Source organism: Miscanthus floridulus, chromosome 17 (genome assembly GCF_019320115.1).
Source record: "Miscanthus floridulus cultivar M001 chromosome 17, ASM1932011v1, whole genome shotgun sequence".
NCBI lineage: Eukaryota > Viridiplantae > Streptophyta > Magnoliopsida > Poales > Poaceae > Miscanthus > Miscanthus floridulus.
Genome location: NC_089596.1, coordinates 61,996,015 through 62,015,683, shown reverse-complemented (window position 1 = coordinate 62,015,683; position 19,669 = coordinate 61,996,015). Strand labels below are relative to the sequence as shown.

Below are 19,669 nucleotides of genomic sequence, written 5' to 3'. Positions count from 1 at the left end.
TGCAGAGCCGCTGACCGCCTGGGCCCACGTGTCAGTGGGAGCGGTCCTTCTTCCCAAGCACTCCGCATCTGCCGGGCGCGGACACCATCACCGCTGCTCGTCCTCATGGCCCACGCGCAGTTTGACGATGACAGCTGCCTATAAAGGGTCTAGCCCAGTGCGCTACACTGCCTTCGAAACCCTAGCCGCCCCTAGCCCTAGCTCTAGCTCTTCGAAGTTCCCGCACACAACTGCCATTGCCGCTGCCCCGGGACGATCCCACCACCGTCGATCTCCTCCCCTGCAACGTGCCCGACAGCGAGACATACACGAACGCCATTGTGCGAAGGTGACGAACGCACCGGTACCTTCCCCGACCGCTCTCTCCCTCTCTGTTGCGTATGTGCACTCGCCGTATCTAGCGCCCTAGGTTGGCCTGCCTCGCCACGTCCTTCATCGTCTCTAGCCGTCGTCTGCCGTCTTGGACACTCCAGTCAAGTCCGCGCCATCGATTTCTACGCGCTGGTGCCAACCCCATGCCCAGCAGTGGCCCAGATCGCCAGCACTGACATTTTCTAGTGAAGCTCCACCGTGCTCCATCCTGCACCGCCGCGCTCCACCGACGCGGCCCGGATCAATCGCCCTGAGCGACCCGCAACCGTCTAACCCTTCTCTAACAGCCTAGATCTGATCGACTTTTGCCGGTCAACGAGGTCAACTGGCCCAGTCAGTGCAGCTAACGTGGCTGCCGCGTCGGTGCCACACAAGCTGACAACCAAGTCAACCGTGTAGTCCACTCAAAACTAGCCGTTGGGTTCAAACAGTTACACTGGACAATCCAACCCTAGGGCCCGGACAATCCGCCATTCAACCGCGACAACATAGACAGAATCTGTCCAGCAACTTCGCTCCTCAGAAAGTTAGTCGTCCATAGTCTGATCCGCAGCTATAGGACCAGACAGTCGGCCAGTGACTTGTCAGCTCGAGAATAGTGCACCCGCAGTCCGGTACTAAACCATAGCAAGCATTAGACCAATCAGATGCCCACAGACAATTCACCGCCTTAGGGCCAGAGAGTCCACCGCTGTCTAGAAACCAGCATTACAAAGCGCTTCACCTCCTTTCTCTCCACCATCTTCGCCACCATTCTCTAGACATCTTGCAAAACTTTTTCAAACATGCTAACCTCAAGTGTTGTCACAGAAGACAAACACCTCAAGGTGTGCTCACACAAGAGCTCTTCGCTCACCCCTCACGATGTGCTCACAAGCTCACTCTCACCCCTTAAGGTGTGGCCACACAAGAACTCTATTACTTCGATCCGGCCAGACCACTTGATGCTCTTCGCTCCTCGCTTCTACTAGAGTTGTTCTTTGCGATCTCCCACGGGGGGAGCACAACACCCCTCAACAATGCAATCTCCTTCGGAGCACCGCACCAACTCCAGGCATGCTACATGGAGTCCACAAGCTTCCAAGCCATCTAGGAGGTGGCAACCTTCAGGAGTAACAAGCACACTGGCTTGCAACAAGATCACCGAGTGTCCACACTTGCAATCTCTCATGCACTACACTAGAATTGCTCTCAAACAATCGAATGCATATACCACTAAGCATATATGAGTTAGAGGGCTCCAGCACACTCCCCCAAGGTGCTAAGCACCCTAAATACCCCGCCACCCTCTCTACTTATAAAGGGAGGCCTCCGACTAGCCATTTGGGGTGTGCTGAAATTATCAACCCACACAGTCCGCCCTTATAAGACCAGATAGTCCGCCCTTATTCCAAAACTAGCTCTTATGTGCTGAAACGGTCACCACAAATAGTCCATCCCTTAGGGCCAGGACAGTCCGCCGTTCAACCTCGACAACATGGACAGAATTTCTCCATCAACTTCGCTCCTCAAAAAATTAGCCACCAGACAGTCCGTAACTATAGGGTCGGACTGTTCACCAATGACTTGCTTGCCCGAGAACAATGCACCCGCAGTGTTTAGAACTAAACCTTAGCAAGCATCAGACCAATCCGATGCCCATGGACAATTTCCACCTTGGGGTTCGACAATCCACCGCTGTCCAGAATGAAGCACTGTAGAGCCTTCGCCTCCTTTCTCTCCACCGTCTTCGTCACCGTTCTCATGACATTTTGCAAACCTTTTCCAAACATGCTAACCTCAAGTGTTGTCAAACAAGACAAACACCACCTTATATTAAGTCGATGTTAGCATTTTCAAAATTATTTTCATAATGGTTTTCAAACTCATTTTCAATCCCTGCTTGATCCTAGAAACACATGCAAAGTTAGATCGCTCAAGTGGCACTAGATGACCAATATGCAAACAAATTTGCAACTCTTGATAGTATGGCCATCTATCCTAAACCCGGGCAAGTACTTTTCTACTCAACCATAGACCAATAAAGTGAAATGCCCTACAAATATACCTTTGCCTTGCGCATTCCATTTGATCTACATCTTCATGATGCCACACAAGATCCAACCTCCATCAAGCCACTTGTAATCAACACAAGTCTTCTATGGCTTGATACCTTGTAGATGATATGTCCCACTTCGTGACATCACATGGCCTTATTGGTTCATCGATTGCAACCTCTTGCTCTTCACCCATTGCACCCAGTCCATCGGCACCAAGTCCTCCACTCTAGCTTCACTGCCTCGATGGTCCATCGCATAGGCCTCTGACTTGTCCTTCACACTAGCAACCCAGTCATTCTTAGTCAAGCCATGTCTCTTGATCTTCTCCACCTAGGCACATGACATCATGTCATGGTTGATATGCAATGAGCTCCTCCAAAACACTAGTTAAGCACTTGCAACATAACCAAGCCACTTTTCCATCATGGCCTTTAAGTATTGCTCACACTATTGTACATGTGGACTAAATACTCGTGTATCTCAATATAACCGATATTAGTCCACTTAAGGTTATCACTGAATCACCAAAACCAAACTAGCACCTTTTAGTGAGGTCAATCGTGTTATGCGTGGTTGATAACCAAAGGAGCTGTAGTGTAACAGTTGGCGGGGTCCGAATCAAATTTGGTTTGAAACCTAGATTATTAATTTTTGTGATGATATCTGATTTCATCATAAATAGGCGAGGTCAGAGGACCGTCACCAATGATCCATGACGAAACAAAAAAAATCGTCATAAAAATCGATCTTCTATGATAGTTTTTAATTCGTCATTAAGATTTTTGTCATAGATGTGCAAATTCTACTAGTGATACTGTGGGGGGTACGACCCTGGATACCCACAGCAGACCACATGGGCTGCGCCCTCTGGGGCGGCCTAGCCCACAAGATGAAGCCTTATGGGGCACGACTCTGGTCGGTGCCTTCCGCAAGACATCTGGACGATATCCTGAAGATACTACGAGATCTGTTAGGATATGTATGATCCCAAGATTCCTGTAATCAGTTATTACTTTCCGGTTATCTCTCAAATCTAACCGACTTGTAACCCTGCTCCCCGAACTATATAAGGCGGGCAGGGACCCCCTCCAAACACATGCAATATCATACGATAGCTAATACAAACCAACAGCCCATAGGAGTAGGGTATTACATCATACTGATGGCTTGAACCTGTCTAACTCGTGTGTCTCTGTTGCCTTCTTGTTCTTGATCTCACGCTCCTCTGCCGATCAATCTACCTTCGTGGGATACCCCTCAGAGGACTGCCGACGATATTCTGTCGATAGTTGGCGCGCTAGGTAGGGGACTGCATGCTGTTTCCTTGTCGAACAAGATGGTTTTTTCCACAGGCTCTTCGTCCCTCCTGTAGCCCAGCCAGATCTTCACGATCGAATCAATCTCCTAGATCATCAACGCTGATAGAGTTGGAGAGCTCCTCGAGTCAACATAGATCGTTTATGCGTCGATCATCCCCGCACCTGCAACTACAGATCCGATCTCGAAACCACCTCTGAGGTCGCCTTCATCAGCAACTCGCTGCCCGCTTCCTTGCTACTAGAGGAGGCAAATCAACAATGATGATCTGGTCAAGTCCATCGATCGGGTCAGTCTAAAGCTTGCCAATTGCCTCTCCATCGCCAAATCGGCCCTGGACACTTTGGTTCAGCGTCAACCACCCTCTGATCCAAATCTATCGAAGGCTGCTCAAAAAACTCCAGGAGTTGCGGCTATGCCCTTCGGGCTCACCAACGTTGCCGCTACTTACCAAGACGCCCTAAGGGGAAAATTCGCCAACCAGGTGGAAGACGCCCATCCACTCACCGACCAGCTCACCGTCCAGCCTCCGCCAGCCGTCAACATGCTACACATAGGCCGATGCCTCGGGGCGTCCCTCCAGACCATCCCAGAGGAAAACTCAGGCTCTGAGTCTCAGGGCTCTACGGAGACCCTCGCTGAAACCTTCACCAAGCAACTCCTTCTCCCACCCTTCTAAGGTGGCACGATCTTCAACATCAGCATCGACAGCCCTCCTCGGAATGGCAAAACCAAGGAGGAACATGTCGCTCATGAGAACCAGAACATCAATCGCGCGCAGCGCCAAGAAAACGAGGCAGCCATTGCGAGGGCCGAGGCTGCTCGAAATAATCGGCTCGACTCACAAGGAAGGCCACTCCCGCTCCACTATGACCTCGATGAAGAATTTCTCTGCGTTGATGGCCATGACGTCTTCAAGACTCCAAGCGCTAATCTGGCAGTGGCTGCCAACGAGCTCGCCCACCTCCCGCAGACGCCTGAGTTCGCTAAGGTCGCCGCCATGCTTAAAGCGGCACACTATCAGGTTAATGAGATCCACGAGGATCAGAGACCTTCGTGCTCTACGAGCATGATTCGTTGATCAGCTGTGCCGAGATCCAATCACCGCCCCAGTCAAAGCTATTTTGCCGACTAGTCACTGCCTCTCTAGGGGGGAGCCAAGGGCCACCGCGCCGAACACCATCGCCAACACGACCAGGAGGTCGAATAGGACACTCGAGTGCACCTCAGCAACCTCTAGGATGCACGACGGCATATCGAGCAACATCGCTTCGGTCGCCATGAAGATGAAGTACGCCACCACTAGGAGTACGAGCAGGAGTACGGAAACCCGGACTCAGCTCTCGAGCCAATCAACGTCGGCAACGCTACGGCCGATGCCAACCACAACCCCGAAGGGCCCCCAGCGTTTACAAGGGCGCTCCGAACACTTTAGTGGCCCCGTGGTTTCAAGATCACTGGGGTTGAGCCCTACGAAGGAAGGATGAATCCAACACAGTGGCTACAGGCTTACGCCACCACTATCTGTGCCGCCAAAGGAGACACCAGTGTCAAGGCGAACTATCTCCCTGTCATGCTCACGCCACCCGCCATGAGCTGGTTTACTAGCCTTGCCCTAGACTCCATTGGATCCTGGGAAGAGCTAAAAAAGTCTTCACCGACAATTATATGGCTACATGTACTCGGCGGGGCACCAAGCATGATCTCAACCGCATCAACCAGAAGCTGTCCAAGCTCCTCCGCAGTTACATCTGACGCTTTTCTGAGATGTGGAATTCTATTCCCAACATCACGGAAGCTGAGGTCATCACCGCCTTCACCCAAGGACTCCACCATCGTGAGCTTCGCTCCAAGTTCAACCGCAAGCCGCCCATAGGCATTGGCGAGATGATCACTACTGCCAACCAATACGCCAATGCCGAGGAAGCCGAGGTGTGCTTCAATGAGGATGCGGGCACTCATCGCCCACCTCACCGCTATGATGACTGCCCCGACAACCGACGCCACAATGACCACCGCTTCGACAACCGCAGTTACTGTTGTGACAGCGGCCGTGATCAAGTAGAAGGACCCAAGTCTGGCCAAAATCACCACCGCCGGCCAGACCACATCATCGTCGCCGTCGGTCAACCTCACGCCAAGTGCAACTACGATGAGCCATACCAAAAGATCCTCGACGACTCGTGCCCTCTTCACAAGAATGTCAAGCACAAGATGAAGAACTGCCTCAGCTTGGCTAAGAAGTTTCATGCCAAAAAGCTAGAAGACGATGCCAACGATGGAGTTGGAGGCCGCCGACCGCCTAGGGGCAACAACAATGCCTTCTAGGACCATGACAAGGTGGTCACCACCATCTTCGGGGGGCTCGCCTCCACAGAAAGTAGAAGAGAACGAAAGCACGCTGCATGGCGGGTGCTCTCCGTCGCTACGGAAGACACCACCACCAACCCCAGTTATCGCCCATGGTCTGAGGTACCCATCACCTTCAGCAGGGCCAACCAGTGGGCGGACATCCCCTACATAGGGCGTTTCCCCCTCGTCCTCGACACAACCGTCCAGAAGGTGCTTTTCATAAAGGTGCTCATTGACGGTGGGAGCGCTATGAATCTCCTCTTTGCTGAAGCCCTAAAGGAGCTGAGCCTTGGGTTATCAGATCTCACACCCTCCGACTCCTCCTTTTGGGGTGTGGAACCTGGTAGGGCCTCCAAACCGCTTGGAGAGATCACCCTACCAGTATAGTTTAGCACGGCAAGCAACTATCATGTCGAACACATCAAATTCTATGTCGCTGACTTCAACACTGCCTATCACGCCATACTTGGTTGGCCAGCTCTGGCCAAGTTCATGGTTGTACCACACTACGCATATCTAGTGATGAAGATGCCTTCGCCTATAGGAGTTCTGGCCCTACGGGCCAACCTCTCCATCGCCTACGCCTACGAGACAGAGAGTCTCACTCTCGCCAAAGCCACCGACCTCTCCATCCAGATGGCTAGCGTGGTCACCGAAGCCAAGACGTTGCCCGCCGACGACATGGAGATCCCAGAGCTGGAGCCTCCTCGTGCCTCCGCCAAGTCCAAGGAAATAAAGGAGGTCAGCCTCGGCCTCGATGACCCCTCCAAAACCATGAAGATTGGGGCTCACCTTGACCCCAAATAGGAAAGCGCGCTCATCTCCTTCCTACGTGCCAACGCCGACATGTTTGCTTGGAAACCTGCAGACATGCCGGGGGTACCACGGGAGAAGATCGAGCACTCCTTAAATGTCTCGCCGACTGCCAAACCGATCAAGCAGAAACTCTGATGATTCGCACCAGACAAGAAGAAGGCTATTAGGGTAGAAATAAAATGGCTCTTAGCTGCTGGATTTATAAAAGAAGTGTATCATCCTGAGTGGTTGGCAAACCCTATTCTTGTTCAAAAAAAGAATAAAGAATGGAGAATGTGCGTTGATTACACTGATCTTAACAAACACTGCCCTAAAGACCCCTTCGGTTTGCCTCGGATAGATGAGGTTGTAGACTCCACCGCCAGCTGTGAACCGCTCTCCTTCCTTGACTGTTACATTGGCTATCACTAGATATCCCTCAAGGAAGAAGACCAGATCAAGACGCCGTTCATCACGCCCTTCGGTGCATACTGCTACACCACCATGTCCTTCAGACTCAAGAATGTCGGGGCGACCTATCAAAGGGCCATCCAGATGTGCCTTGATCAACAGATCGGCCGCAATGTCAAAGCTTACATCAATGATGTGGTCGTCAAATCTAGGACCGCCGACAATCTTATTGCCGACCTCAAAGAAACGTTCGCCAACCTGAAAAAGTACCGATGGAAGTTGAACCCTTCAAAGTGCATCTTTGGAGTTCCATCCGGAATACTGCTGGGCTACATCGTCAGTACTTGTGGCATCAAACCCAACCCTGACAAGGTCTCCGCCATCACCAACATGAAATGGCCAACATGCGTTAAGGATATACAGAACCTTACAGGTTGCATGGCTGCTTTAAGCCGCTTCATATCGCGCCTCGGTGAAAAAGGGCTACCGTTCTTCAAACTCCTCAAGGCCTCTGAGCGTTTTTCCTAGTCGAAGGAGGTAGATACGGCTTTCGAGCCGCTCAAGTTGTTTCTAACAAAGCCTCCGATCATGACGGCACCACGGCTAGACAAAACTCTCCTGATCTACATTGCCGCTACTTCTCGCATCGTCAGCACAACCATCGTGGTCGAACGCGAGGAGGCTGGGCACGCCTATAAGGTGCAATGTCCGGTATACTTCATCAGCGAGGTCCTTAATGAGCCCAAAATTCATTATCATTAGGTCCAAAAGCTGCTATACGCCATCCTGATTACATCGCGTAAGCTCCGCCACTACTTCAAGTATTACAGGATCGCCGTGGTCACCGAGTTCCCTCTGGGGGACATCCTCCGTAACAAAGAGGCCAACGGCCGTATCATCAAATGGGCTATCGAGCTCAGCACTTACTCCATTGAATTCAGAAGCAGGCCTACGATCAAGTCTCAGGTGCTTGCTGATTTTGTCGCTGAGTGGACCGAGATCCAAGAGCCCATCGCCGCCACCTGCCCCGAGCACTGGGTGATGTACTTCGATGGCGCCCTTAACATCAATGGTGCTGGTGCAGGCATTCTGTTCATTACACCGACCAAGGATAAGCTCCGATATGTTCTCCGAATACACTTTTTGGCCTCCAACAACACCACCGAATACGAAGTATGTCTCCATGGACTCCATATAGCCGTTGAGCTCGGCATCAAACGCCTCATGGTATACAGGTACTCCACACTGGTCATCAACCAGTTTAACAAAGACTGGTCTTGCTCCAGCGAGAAGATGGATGCATATTGCGCCGAAATCAGGAAGCTTGAAGGAAAATTCTATGGCATCGAGTACCACCACTTGGTACGTGACTAGAATCAGCTCGCTGACCATTTATCCAAGTTAGGCTCTTCACACACCGCGATCCCACTGGGGGTCTTCGTTCAAGATCTCTTGGCTCCATCCATTAAAGAAGATAAGGAAGTTCAGGAAGTTCCCCCTGCCGAGCAGCTGGTACTGGTGGTACCTTCGCCGGCCGCCGATTGGAGGGAACAATTCATCAAGTACCTCACTAGCGCCGACGTACCCACCGATAAGACTGAAATTGAACGCCTAATTCGTCGAAGCAAACATTATGTGCTGGTGGACGGCAACTTGATGAGGAAAAGTGCCAAGGAAGGGATTCTACAAAAATGCATCACCCAAGAAGACGGAGTGAAGTTACTTCTCGAAATTCACTCTGGTTCCTGCGGCAACCACGCAGCTTCGAGAACACTGATCGGCAAAGCTTTCTGAGCTAGTTTTTACTAGCCCACGGCCATCTCCGATGCAGAAGACCTCGTCCAATGTTGTGAAGGATGCCAATTTTTTGCTAAGCAAATACACATGCCGGCACAAGAGCTACAGACCATTCTAGCTCCCTGGCCCTTTGCATGCTGGGGACTAGACATGATTGGCCCTTTTAAGCCAGCGCCAGGTGGCTTCCGGTACGTATACGTCGCCATTGATAAGTTCTCCAAGTGGATTGAGTATAAACCGCTCGTCTCGGCTACTGCAAAGAAAGCAGTCGAGCTCTTCGAAGGTATCATCCATAGATTCGGTCTCCTAAACAGCATCATCACCAACCTCGGAACTATATTTACTAGACATCACTTTTGGGACTTCTGCGAAGACCATTGCATCTCCATCAAATACGTCTTCGTTGCTCATCCTAGAGCCAACGGCCAGGTCGAACGGGCGAACGGCATGATTCTTGATGCCCTTAAAAAGAGACTATATCAGAAAGAAGAAAAGCACCTGTGCAGATGGATCAAGGAGCTACCAGCTGTAGTCTAGGGACTGCATACTCAAGCTAGTCGCAACATCGGTGTGTCTCCATACTTCTTGGTCTATGGCTCAGAAGCCATACTACCAGCGGATATTGCCTTCCTAGCACCTAGGGTGGAAAACTATGATGAAGAGCAGGCCGCAGCTGTTCGGACAGAGGACGTCGACAGGGCTGAGGAAGAACGCCTAATCACCTACGTCCGCACAGCCAAATATCTAGAAGGCTTGCGGAGGTACTACAACTGCAACATCAAAGGTCGTTCATTTGTTGTCGGCGACCTCGTTCTCTGTAGAAAACAAAAAATCAAAGGGATGCACAAGCTCTCCTCCCCTTGGGAAGGGCCTTACGTCGTCAAAGAGGTCACCCGACCAGGGTCTTATCGCCTATGTGACTTAGAAGGAATCGATGTTCCCAACTCGTGGCACATCACGCACCTCATACGTTTCTATCCTTGAAACGCCCCAGATATGTACTCTCCACTTTATTATGAACAAAGTTTCAGTCTCCCTAAATTGTCTCCACTTTTTCTCCATTATGGTTTAATCTCCACTTATGGTCGTCGAGCTCCATGCTACTCCATAGCGAACTCCAATATGAAATCGCCATAACTGCGGCGACCACGTTTCTTCAAATCACCAACGTATTTTGCCACATGTTTTCTCCAAATCACCGAACACTTTGCTCCAAATCTCCAAGATTTTTCGCTGATCAGCGAGCAGCATACTTTCTTTTCTGTTTTCTTAGGAGAAGACCCAGTCTCCGATCTCTCCCTACACATGCCACGGGCTCCACGCTCTACATTATGGGTGGTCGGCTGTGGTTCCTTGGTCATGCCTGTTCCTCCTACATGTCCACGGGCTCCGCGCTCAACGTTATGGACTATGGGCTAGCCAAGGCCGAGAGCTAAACACAGAACTAATTGCTCGAACGCCGCTTATACTATCTATATCTCCAAGTTATTTCGATAACCGCCAAGCAGCACACGTTCTGCTCTGTTTCTCTATGGAGAAGACCCAGTCTCCAATCTCTCCCTACATGTGCCATGGGCTCCGCGCTCTGCGTTATGGGTGGTTGGCTGTGGTTCCTTGGTCACGTCTATTCCTCCTATACGTGCACGGGCTCCACGCTCGACGTTATGGACTATGGGCTAGCCGAATCCATGGGGGTCAGTAGCGAACCAACTGCTTGGACGCTACTTGTACTATGTATAATTGCGTTATGGTTAAAACTACGAAGATTTTTTCACCGAAATATAAGCGAACTGCATACACATGCACCTTATAACATTTATCATATACATAAGTGTTTTTTGTGCTTTCGCGCGTTCTAACTACCCCATCCAGATGTTATAGATGATACCATCCGAGCAGATCACCGAGCTCCACCATCACCATCTGTCTCACCAAACAGGTCGATGTCGTCGTCCAGCTTTTTCGCCGCTTCCTCCACCTCGTCTTCCAGCTGCTAAGTCTCCACCTCACCCAACCCTTTGGTGAATTCGGCCCCTATCACCTGAAGGTCAGTGGTTGGATAGTAGGACCGAACCACAGCAAGGGTGTGGGTAGAGGCAGAAACAACAGCGTCGCGGTTGAAGCTCTTGAAGCTCTCCCACGCCGTCATGCACCTTTCGATGAAGACGTCCGGGCACGGCGGCCTACCGTCGGGCTGAGGAACCACTTCTGGGTCGACGCAATCGAGCACTGGTTTGATGCCGGCAACTATGGCATCAAACTTGTCCCTCTAGGTCCGGGCGTCCTGCTCCAGCACATCGAACTATGCCTTGACCCTCCGACGGTAGTCTGCAAGCATTACAAAGTTCCATCAAGTAAGGAAATTACTTCAGCAGTAACCCTGACCAGGGAGTACTCACCGTTCAGCTCTTCGGCTAGTTTGTTTGCTTGCCCTGTCTCCTTCGCCTTATCCTCTCGGAGTTGTTCAAGGACCTGGCACAGCTGGCCGAGCTCCACATCTTGCTCTACAAGCACAACAGTCGTCACCAAAAATAAGCATATCCAAATATGCAAAGTGCTTTCGCCGATCACACGTACCTTTCTTCTACTCGAAGATTTTCTATAGCTGCTCCAACTGCTTGGAAGCGTCCTTTAGTTGTGTGGAGGCAGTGGCCAGCTGCTCGGACTTGCTCCATAGCTGTTCGGACACAGCTGCTAGCTGCTCAGATAGGACCCCCCTCTGGTGTTCTAGGTCCCGCGCATTGGACTCAGCTAGGTCTCGCTCGCGCTGGGCCCTCTGGTAATTTTTCTCTGAGAAGTTCATCGTCTCCTTGAGTTTTTGGTTCTCCTCGGTGAGGGGCTCCATCCTCTTTATCAACTGGTGCCAGTGTTCGGCAGTCCGAGTTATCCCCTGAAAATGCACGGTGACAATGATGGAATTCGATCTCCAACGTCAAAGACGAGTACTCAGGATTCAGTACTAACCTCGATTTGTTTTATTACTCCAGCGAGGGTGGATTTCAATCTTCTCATCTCCTTGGGGGTGTCCTCCTCTTCGACAATTACCACTTTGTCGCCGCGCTTGTGGAGGATTCGGACGGATTGGGTTTGAGGTTCGGCACGAATGATCTCTTCCACTTTGTCCTCCTCCGCTGTAGCTGGAGGCACCGCCGGGGGGCTCTGCGGCTGGACAGCGGGACCGACCATGCCCTGCGATGCCTCAGGCGACGCCATTGGCTCCTTGAACGCCACTGGATTCGCCGACCCAGATTCTAGTGCATCACTGGCAACTCCAGCTTCAGCTCCCAAGGGTCTGGCAATACCCGCCGTTGCTTCAGGTATTGTCAACGACCTGCCCCCCCCCTTGGTGATGACCTCTCGACGTCTCCAAGTCCACCCCCAGTGGTGGTTGACTCTTCTGCCGGCTGCCGAGCACTCGGGGATTTCGATACGAGAACCGCCGGCGCTGCCTCCACCCCGGGATCAGCCCAAGGCTGCTCGACAGTCTGGGTAGACGGGTTCAGACCTTCTGTATGCCTTGCATTGCAACAGATCATTTCATCAAAGCGCCAAAAAAGCTAAGATAAGACAGCAAAATAACTCCAACACAAGGATACTTACCGTTTGGTCTGCCGGTAAATTTTTTTGAATCGGCGATGCCCGCCCGAGCCCCCAGACGGGGCTATGGGGTCGACTCCTGTGCACTAGGGTAGAGGTCTCGCCTCCTCCACAGTCGGCCTCTGCTTCGACTGCTGCTCTGGGACTTCCCTCGCTCGTCACTCTAGGTTTACCTCCGCCTGTTGCTCAGGGACTCCTGTCACCCACCCAGCGGGGACTTCCGTCGTCTGCTGCGTGGGGATTTCCTTTGCCTAATGCTTGGGGAATCCACTTGCCCACTGCTCGGGGACTTCTTCACTTTCCCTTGATTGCTCCTCCACGCGTGTGCTGCATGGAGGTGCCTGTGTGCTCAGAGAAGGAGCAACTGGAGTTTCATCGTGATCAGACCACTCGATCATCGTGGTCCTTCACGTTCGAGTGCTCTGGTCACCTTCAATAGAGATGCCGCCCAATTTGAGGGGAGCAGTAGCCGTCATCTTTCTCTTCTTCTGGGCTGGCTCGTCTATCGCTGCCCTCTTCCCCTGGACTTTCTCTAACACTAGGGGCAAACTCTCTGTCCGACCAACGTCGGTGCCTCCGGACTCTGAGGAGGCACTGGCAGCATCTTCCTCAGGCCGAGCCAGTGGCTGGGCATCTACCCCCTCGGCCAATCACCCCTAGGCACGCCGGAGAAATACACCGCTCTTTCCTATGAATGGATCTTTGCATAAGTGAATCAGTTCACTGCTCGGCAATGCTTCAGGATTAAAAGTATCAGGAATAAAAATCGAGATGGTTACCTGAGGAGGCGGATATGTGCAATTGAAGGCCCTTGTTTGCTTTGGCCAGATGAATGAAATGTTGGGAGTGAGCAGCTCTACGGCCCGCTCTAGGACATTCTTCTTCGTCAGCCACTCCGTCCTCTCTCGGGTCCCATAGTCAAAGCCCGAGTGGGCCCTCTCCTTGCATGGCTAGACACGGCGCACTATGAAGCTTGTTGCCACCAGTTCGCCTGTAATTTCCATGCCTCTAATCAGGTCGAGGAGCTCCCTCACTTGTTCCATGTCAGCACTGTTCGGTTTCTCCGACTAGCTCCTCTGGTTCTCCGGGATATGGTGGACGCGTAGCGGATTGCAGGGTGACTCTGTTTTATGTAGAACCACTTGGAATTCCACCCTTTCAGAGAAGTGTTCAGCGGTACATTAATGTACTCGCTGGTCATTCCATCCCGGAGCTGCAAATATATGCCGCTGACCACCTTGGAACCACCGCCACCTTTCTTCTTCAACCAAAACAGGTGTTTGAAGAGGTTGAAGTGCGGCAGAACCCCCAGAAACATCTCACAGAAATGGATAAAGATCGAGATGTGTAATATAGTGTTGGGGTGGAGATTCCACAGACTAATCGCCCAGAGCTCCAGCAGATCTTGCAAGAACGGATGAACAGGGAACCCTAACCCACGTTAAAAATAATCCTCAAAGACTACAGCTTCATCTGTGTTGGGCATCAGGAACGGCACACCGCTGGTTGGCCGCCATTCGGCGGTGACGCGATTAGGAAGCATGCCCGCCTCCACCAATCTCTCGAGCTCCGCTTCCCCCATGCGCGACGGCACCCACTCTTTATCACAACTGGCTCCTGCTCCTGCTTTTTTTGGGCTCGCCTTCTTCGGGTTCACAGCTCTCATCTTCAGCGCCATCTCTCATATCTGGATGGGGACTGGCGTCGGGAGCTTGCGTGGATTTGAATATGGAAATGTGAGGACTGAGGATGAAGACGGAATGGCAAAGTGGCAAAGGTATGAACGCGGGATGTGGCGGTGCAGTTATAAAGCACTTTCCCCATCCTTTCGCATTTGAGGGTTTTTGGAAACCGTTCCAACAATTTGCGCCCCTCCGAACTCTCCGACGCGGCTTGATGGGTCGTAGCATGGGCTTTCACGCAATCATAGCCCATGTCGCTCATTTATCGCCGCCGTTGGTTATTACTTGCCGAATAATCGCCGACTTCTCCGCCATTTATTGAGGCTCAGTAACAGTTACTGTACAGCCATTACTCCGGTTTTTTCTCCACGGTTGGGTTTTTTAGATATCTCCGTAAATGGCTCGGGGACTGGCTGCCTGCTCGGCTGGTTTTTTTTTAATTAGTTTCTATTTCTGACCCTAGCACCACGTGACTGCGTCACCTACTATCAGGCTCGAGAACTAAGTGGGCACACTTCACCTTGCGGTGAATGTGGTCTCTCTCATTTTAGGGCTACGCTCGAGGACTGGCTGCCTGCGTGGCTGGTCTTTTACTATTCTTCTACTTTGGACCCTAGCACCACATGACTACGTCATCTACTGTCAGGCTCGGGGACTAAGTGGCCATACTTCATCTCGCGGTGAATGTGCTTGCTTTATTCCGGAAGACTCCACGCCTCTTGAAGTTGAAGAAGACTATCTCATTTTCTCGTGGTCGGACTCTAAGTGGGCACACTTGTTCCATTACGAAGAAATTTTTGATTCTAAAGTTGAGCTCCTTACACCCTTATGGCAAGCCGTGCTTGGGTTATGCTGCTCAGCTACGGTTTGTGCTGCTCGGTGACAGTATGCGCTGCTCGGCAACTGCTAACAACTGCTCGGCAACTCTTCAATGTGGTCGGACCATGAGTTTCGACTACTCGGCTTCGTTCGCACCTGCTCGGACAAGCTCAAGACGGCGTTGCACTACGGGTACAAGGCGCTCGGGGACTAGCTGTGGGAGGTATGACCCCGGATACCCACGGCAGACCACATGGGCTGCGCCCTCAGGGGTGGCCCAGCCTACAAGACAAAGCCTTGCAGGGCATGACTCTGGTAGGCGCCTTCCGCAAGACATCTGGATGATATCCTGAAGATACTACGAGATCTGTTAGGATATGTATGATCCCAAGATTCCTGTAATCAGTTATTACTTTTCGGTTATTTCTCAAATCTAACCGACTTGTAACCTTGCTCTCCGGACTATATAAGGCGGGCAGGGACCCCTCTAAATACACGCAATATCATATGATAGCTAATACAAACCAACAGACCACATGAGTAGAGTATTACGTCATACTGACGGCCTAAACCTGTCTAACTCGTGTGTCTCTGTTACCTTTTTATTCTTGATCTCACGCTCCTCTACTGATCAATCTACCTTCGTGGGATACCTCTCGGAGGACTGCCGATGATATTCTGTCGACAGATACCTATCGGAAGATTGGACCGCGTCTACATCATATAGCCATCTTACTCGTGCCAGATTGGAGTAAAAAAGCCAGTACACTATTTAATCGTATATTTTTAAAACATTATTAAGAGGATATGAAACTTATCTATACCAGTGCTAAACAAAATAATTGGCAGCCAATTCTATAAAGTTAAAAGGTGCGGCCCGAACTGCGTGACCCTGAATGGGCTCTAGACTCAATGATATACTCCCTCCCATTTTATCTGGCACAAGTTAGGATTACACGGTCTCCTAGATTACAATTTGACCATTTATTTGCTTTATATTATATTATTTATGTTTATAAACATATAATCATTAGATAGTATAATTCCTTACAAATCCAATCATATAAAGTTTGTATTGTAATAATTAAAATTTATTAGCCTAATTATTGTTTAAAGTTTTTAAAGCTTGAATCTTGATATGCGTGTGCGCTAGATAAAATAGACCGGAGGGAGTATTGTATATCCTTGTCGATTGTATTTCAAGCATTTATGGGGGGTGTTTGGGACTTCTCCACTACACGTTTCTAGCTCCGCTCCATGTTTTTTTAGCCAAACGGTTTCGGCTCCACGCACTCTATTCGAGAAAAAAATGGTGGAGTTATGAGAGCACCTAAAAAGGTGGTCTACAAACTCTAATTTTCTGTGAATCTGCTTCACGGTGGAGTTTGTGCCGCAGAGTTTGCGGAGTAATCCCAAATACCCCCGATATACAGGCACGGATGATATGTTCTACTGTAGTATTAGCCTACTTTTCAAACCGCTCGTGCTTTCTATTGATTGTCTTCACCAATGAGGTGATGTTTAAATCTAGGGGCTAAAGTTTAGGGGTGTCAGATCGTGTGTTATATAGGGTGTTACATAGAAGTGTTCAGATAGTAATAATAAAACAAATTATAGAAGTCCTCAGGAATCCGCGAGACAAATTTATTAAGCCTAATTAATCCATCATTAGCAATTCTTACCGTAGCTTTACTGTAGCACCACATTGCCAAATCATGAACTAATTAGGCTTAAAAAATTCGTCTCGCAAAGTAGTCGCAATCTGTGCAATTAGTTATTTTTTTTAGTTTATATTTAATACTCCATATATATATCAAACATCCGATATGATATGGACTAAATTTTAAGGAGATGATCTAAACAAGGCCTGACTAGTGTTATTCAGGCCCTGTTTGGTAGGGCTCCGGCAGCTCCGGCTCCGGCTTGTCGGCCGCCCAGCGGCCGATACCCTCCACTGTTCATCGGAGCCGATTTTCTCTCCCCTCTTTTTCCTCTCTCACTGACACGCGCGGAGCCGCCGGAGCTCGTTTTTCTGGCTCCGCGGCTCCGGCTCCCGCAGCCTCCTGTCGGCCGCCCAGCGGCCGACACCCTGCTACAGTGTCCGGAGCCGGAGCCGGCCGGAGCCCTGCCAAAGAGGTCCTCAGACTTCAAAACCTTCAGCGACAGGTCCTGCGGATCGCGCTCATCATCTACGGCGCACACACTACTGTGTGTACCTGTGTGTATGGCGCGTATACACATCAACAATATCCATTCATTTTGTTTATCAGAACTATATCTCGCTTTAGATCTAGTAATTCAATCTTGCGTATGCAATTACGTGAATCATCCTGCTAATATATAATCTCATAAAACATATTGTAGCACACCAGACAAGTTGGGTTGTCGTCTATGCAAGTTCACATTATCGCGGATCGTGGTTCCATGTGATTTATCGGTTTATCCCTACTACTAAAAATATACAATTCATACTATGGAACAACGCTCTTTCTTCGCTTATATATATACTTTTTTTTTAAAAAAAAGGATATTCTTGGCGGCCCATTGGTTGAGCTGGCTGTAACGTGTAGACCTTGTGCTGGCTTGTGAAAGGATCAGCGCACTCCACTCAAAAAAGTGAATCTGTGATACAGGTATGGACACACTAAACTATATATCATGCATGCGATGCATGGTGCTTTTAATTAGCTTGCTTGATCACGATCATGATCGTTACGTTTGTATCTTCCTGTGACAGTATGCATGCTCGCTCACAGTTCATATATAATTCTAGCCTCCAGGCGGGCCCAATAGGTAGTCCAGGTAGGCCCAGAGCTACCCTAGAATTTGGTCTAAAAATTTTTTAATACTTCGCGCAGCCCATAAAAATTTGGCCCATTGCTCCTCTTTCTTCCGATCAAGACCACAAGCGGCCGAGCAAAGCCGTCTCCGCGACTCCGCTCCCTTCCCTCCCGACGCTCGCGAGTTAGGCACGCCGCGCGCGCGACCGAGGAGCCAGCCGCGGAGCCGCCGCGGCGCCGCCCCCACCCCGCCGGCCCGCCCTGCCAGTGCCCAGCGGCCGTCCAGGCGTCCAGCGTGGCAGCGCCAGCCACTCCGCTCCGCCTCTCCGAAAGTCCGGCCGTGGCGCGCCAACGCCGGCCAGCACAGTCTGTGTATGTCTGTCCTGGACGCACTGCCTGGTGAGTTGCCGTCCTGGAGATCTCTCTTCCTCCTCAATTTGTTCACTTGGAGGCTCGCTGGGTGTCCGTGGTCCGAGATCCGTCTGGATTTTGGGGGTTTAGATCCGTCCTGGCCGCTGCATTGACCGCCGCCGGTAACAGTAGCCTTTCCGGTGGCTGCTTGGCGGGAGATTCTGGGTACATTTAGACCTAGTAGACGGTGAAGTTATCTCTCACACTAAAATCGTCTGGACAATGCTGGTTCTTGCAACCCAAGCTCTTTAATCTTGGAGCTGGCCCGTCGTCAACTTTGGTTCAGTATGCTTCGTCCTTCGAGGAACAAATCTGGGCTGTGCTTGTGCTGTTAATCTGTTATTAGGTCTGATGTTCTTCAACTAAATGGTTGAGTAATGTTAGTTTAGGTTTACAGTCGGAGATTGGAAATTGGACCGTAAAGGTTTGGACAGTGAGCACTGGAATGTAAATTTGGTTAGGGATTTATTCTTGTGAATGAAATCAGAGCATAGAATTCATTAAATTAAATTTCTTGTCATTTTTCAGAAGGCTTAGGGATTGTAGATGTATCATCTGTGAGCCTATAATTGAATGGAAATTGTTGTAATTTTCCAGGAAGTTGAGGCATGAAGAAATCAAATATAACATTTCTTTTTCAGAAGCATGAGGCAAAAAAAGTTGCAACTTGTGCTCCACCAATTCTAGCTGTTGATGAAGAGTTGTCTATTCCTTGGTGAGCTCTCTAACAAGCTTGTTGACACTAAGAAACATGAATTTTATGGTTTGGTGTATTTAGTCCTTAAATTGGCATTGATCTTACCAGTGGCGACAACAAGTGTTGAAAGAGTATTCTCTACATTGTGTTTAGTGAAGAATAAGGTGAGAAATAGTATAAGTGACAGGTTATTGAATGATTGTTTGGTTACCTTTATTGAGCGTGATATATTCTCCACTGTAAGCGAGGATGGCATAGTTCATGCTTTCATGGCAATGAGAAAGCGCAAAGCAAAAGCCTTGAACTAGAACTTGTATTGTAATCTCTTATTTATGTAATACCTTATCTTATGTATAATCTATTTGTGTAAGTTTCGGATCTATTTATATAAGTTTTGAACCTTTCAATTATATTATCACAATTTGGTTAATTTATAGCCATTTTACCGAACTTTTTCTTTGAATTTTGTCATGTTGCACATAAAATTTTTTTACTAAGACTACTCTGGTTTCAAATCCTGGGTCCGCCATTATATGATCCCTATAGTAAATTGTAATCCTTGTGCATGTGCAGTAGCTGATTATATCTATTAAATCCGTT

General features: G+C 49.8%; 1 long non-coding RNA gene across 1 annotated transcript; it reads left to right on the top strand.

Moving 5' to 3' along the window:
• The first annotated feature begins 18,097 nt into the window (after nucleotides 1-18,097).
• On the top strand, nucleotides 18,098-19,472 carry LOC136518572 (uncharacterized). The gene is made up of 3 exons (XR_010774557.1): nucleotides 18,098-18,360; nucleotides 18,970-19,087; nucleotides 19,178-19,472. It is a non-coding gene; the product is annotated as an uncharacterized lncRNA (long non-coding RNA).
• The last annotated feature ends 197 nt before the right edge of the window (nucleotides 19,473-19,669 follow it).